The sequence below is a fragment of the Hipposideros armiger genome, unplaced genomic scaffold, assembly GCF_001890085.2.
Source record: "Hipposideros armiger isolate ML-2016 unplaced genomic scaffold, ASM189008v1 scaffold_549, whole genome shotgun sequence".
Classification (NCBI taxonomy): Eukaryota; Metazoa; Chordata; class Mammalia; order Chiroptera; family Hipposideridae; genus Hipposideros; species Hipposideros armiger.
This window is the reverse complement of record NW_017731899.1, coordinates 327,792-331,761: the sequence shown is the minus strand read 5'-3', so window position 1 is coordinate 331,761 and position 3,970 is coordinate 327,792. Positions and strand designations below refer to the sequence as shown.

General features: G+C 52.9%; 1 protein-coding gene across 1 annotated transcript in view; it reads right to left on the bottom strand.

Moving 5' to 3' along the window:
- The window catches only part of CPXM2 (carboxypeptidase X, M14 family member 2), a 116,351-nt gene extending 112,413 nt beyond the window's left edge, over window positions 1-3,938 (bottom strand). The window contains exon 1 of the mRNA XM_019669180.1: window positions 3,852-3,938. The gene's annotated coding sequence lies outside the window, so the exon portion shown is untranslated. The remainder of the gene's footprint in view (window positions 1-3,851) is intronic.
- Between the last annotated feature and the right edge of the window lie 32 nt (window positions 3,939-3,970).

Sequence of the window (3,970 nt, the reverse complement as noted above, 5' to 3'; positions counted from 1 at the left end):
CACCCAAACAATCAACGATAACCCTCCCTCTCTTAAGGCAGTAACTTCAACCACATCTGAAAAGTACATTTTGCCATGAAATGAACTTTTCATATTCACAGGTCCCTGGGGCTCAAGTAGGGATGCCTTTGGGGGCCCATTCTGCCTTACACAGGGACAGACTGACCTTCAACCCTGGGCTGGTCTATCACTGCCCCAGTCCCTTTGGAGCCTGCCATTCCAGGATGCCAGGAAGCTGAATCTGGGCACCCGGGCAAGGCCTCCCCAATTCCCTGGAATCACACTTCTGAGCCCACACAGTGGGCAGGGCGTAAGCCAGTACAGTTGCCATCCTCTGCCTCTGGCCTCCCCCATTTGCTATCTGGTTTTTTCTCATTGCCTCACACAGGCCACGTAACCAGGCCAGCCACTGGGGCAGGTCTTCTGGGCTCCCAGGCCGCAGGCCACAGCAGAATGGCCAGGAGGCTGCAGGCTGAGGCGGGCCCCACACTGTGTCCAGGGGCCAGCAGGCCTTGCACCTGGCTGTCAATCCCTGAGGACATTCCAGAACCCAGAGCCCGCAGAGGTCTCCAGAGTGAGACGGAGGAGGGCCCCCTCCCCTCCCACCACTGTCCAAGCCGGCCTGGGCCAGGCTGCTCCATGACCCCCTCTGGAGGCCTGCACACCCTCCTCCATGATATATCCCCAGGGCTCACTCACACGGGGTGCTTTCATCTGCAGCCAGGCACTCCAGACAACAAAACAGGCCAGTGTGGGGCTTCAGCGGCAAAACAGAAAGCGGCCCCAACCGCACTGATACACTCAGAAGTTCCAGCCAGCTGTATGAAGCACAAGGCATCCGTGCACCCCAGAAGGGGCCTCAGAGACCATCCAGCCGGGGTTGCACCCTGCACTACCTCCATCAGAGACCACAGAGCTTGACAAACATGCAAACGCCAGGCTGTACCCCCAACCTACAGGACCTCCTGAGAGCAGGACTGAGCACTGCATGTCTATGCAACTCAAGTAATTCTGATACAGTGAAAACTGGAGACTAACCTTGGCCCCCGCCCCCGCCATTTACACAGGAGGAGACTGAGGCCCGGACTTATCCAAGGACACAAAGCAAACTAGTGACAGTCAGGACTCAACCCTGTTCTTCTGTCTTTATCCAACAGCTCCCACATTAGGCAATGTGGATCCGGGTGGCCCCAAACCCATGAGTTCGGAAAACACTTAACTTTCCTGGCACCTCTTAGTAAATAAATTAACATACACCGGCTCTGCTGTGTCTGGTAAGCGTTCAGAGAATGTCCCACCCCAACGGAATTCTCATCTCACCCCTGGAATCAGGAAATGAATCCCACAAATCACCGTTCTCCCTGTTAGTGCTTGTTTTGCGACGGGACGCATGGTTAAAGCAAGCAGAACAAACAGGAGAACTGACTGCACAGACGCCAATTCTCCCAACACGCAGCAGCCCTGTGTGCAATCCCTGAGCTGCCTTCGTCTACCTGAGTCCCTCTCTCCGAGGCTGCTCGCCTGGAAATTTGCAGGACACAGATGGCGTTCAGGAAGTGTAGGAAGATAGGAGAGCAAAGCTGACCCCATTTTCCTGGTCTCCAAGCATCATCCTGCTTCTCAACCCTGCCTATCTGCCAGAGAGGGTTTCCTCATTCTTCAACTTCCCAGATGAAGACTGTCCCAGCTCCTCTTTGCGTTCTAATAAGTATATATCTAACATAATACTAAGTCCTATTTTTGGTGGCACGTATCCTTTAATTCACCTCTTCCTCCATTCCCGTGGGCAGTATCCAAGTCCGTTGTTCAGTGCCCCAGGCCAGATTCTTGGAACACTTACTCAGCAGGTCTCCCTCTGTGACCTACCATCCACACTTCATGGGAAGCTGCCAGCTTCCTCCCTGAAACACCCATTTATAGTGTTGTTCTCCTACTGAGGAACCCACAGTGCTTATCAATCCCACATAAACCCAGCCCCACCGCACAGGACTCAGGTTCAAGTACTCACCCATGCTTTGTTCTCCTGGCTCACCGATGGGCAACGATGGTAAAGCACACTCTTCATTGCCCCCTGCCCAGCATTTATAAGCTCTTTATAACCAGTGACTCTTGTAATCTGTGAATTTTCCATCCTCCACAGAAGCAACAGAGTACAAGAAGGACATAACCTTCTCAACCCTTGTTGCATGACTAACCTTGTATAGGGGGCTTTCGTGGCATTGGCAAAAAGTGCTTCTTTCTGAGAACTTTTTGTTCTCAACCTAATCATTTGTTTAACTTAAATCTGGGACACTAACAAAGCACTATTAGCCTCTCCTGGCAGTGTAAGTTGAGCTTGGTAAGGTGGTAACTTTTCTTGGACATTAGCCATGCTATACAATCAAACTCTCCAGCTGGGCGTAGCAGCTGGGGCACATTTGGAAACCAANAGGCTTCCCAATCTCTCAAGCCAGCGAGTGACACTGAGCAAGTTATTAAACTCTCAGGGCCTCAGGTTCTCCATCTGTAAAACAACAAGAATATCCACACCTCAGAGCCACGGAAAGAATTAAATGAAACAGTTGTGCGTACAGCTCTAACGGAGTCACGGCAGATGTTCTACCAACACGAGGGTCTCTTCCCACTCTGATTCCTGTTATTCAGCCACTGTGGCTTTTCCAAATCTTAATTTTCATAACTCCCCGGAAAATATTGGAGATTCTGGATGGTTCTGTTCAGGGTCACACAACTCACAGAACTGCCTGCTCATTCACAGAGTTGCCTAAAACTGAAATACTGCAGGATGCCCTCCGCCCCCAAGTATGTGCAAAGGGGCTGCTGACATGGAGTCACACACTCAAGGGTTCTGTGTCCTCATCTCACTCCTTTCTCACTGCCTCACTGCAAACTTCCATGAACTATTTAACCAAACAGTGGTGATTCCTCCCACGCTTAGAGCTGTGTAAGGTGCCACCAGCACGTATCTCCTTTCAAGGAAGGCCATTACAAGGCCAGAGAATTTGGCCACAATCCGCCTCACTCCTCAATCTTGCAATACTAGGACCACAGCCCTTTGCAATTTGAGCAAAGAACATTTGGAAGAATTAAGGGAACGTCCACATTCACAAGGAGTGCAAGAAACTGAATGGAAGTCATTTCCCAAAAACAGGGCTGGCAGAAACTGGGGATGGATTTGAGAAGGGTGTAAAAAATGGATGGAAGACACAGCACCCCCAGCTGCCAGGTGCTGCTGGCTTTTTGGGGGTGGGAGTGGGGGAGGCACCAGGGTCTGCAGACCCAAGGTTCCCCAGCAGAGGCTCTGCCATCCTGTCCCAACTGAGCAAAGAATTCAAGGGACCCATAGAAAGCAGGCGATGGGGAGGGAGCCGAAAGGGGACACGCTTGGTAACGGCTCACTGCTGTGCTTTCCCCAGTCCATTGTGCCAAAACACACCAGCCATTTACTCCGCCAAATCGGAAATTCACTCTCAAGAAAACGCCCTGTAGGAAGATTGAAAAGTAGGCACAGAAGTAAGAGTGTCCGGCAGAAAGATCCTTTACTCAGCAAATTTCAAACTTGGGGCAGAGGGACCCAGCTCCCCAAGCAGCTTCCCAACTGCACAGCTGTCTCCCCAAGGGAAATGCTGGTCAGGTTTCAGTCCTGGGGAGCTCAGAGGGGCCGCGGGGTGCGCAGTGCAGTTTCAAAGAAGGCGGGGCGGAGGGGGGAGCAATAGGTAGGTTCTCAGGGCTCCCTCATCCCAGACACACAGACTGGGAAGGCAGCTGTCCCCTCGGACCCAGCAGGCCACCGCGGAGAGAGGCGCTCGGCCCCGGGCGCTCCCTCGGGACTCCCAGCGCCGAAACTTACTTACCTGGTGGAGGCGTCTCCGGAGCCAGCTTTTCCCTCTTGGGAGCTTTCTTGGGCTTGGTCACCTTCTTGGGCGGCCTGGGCTCTGGCGGGCGCGCATCCCGCTCCTCCTCCTGGTCCCCC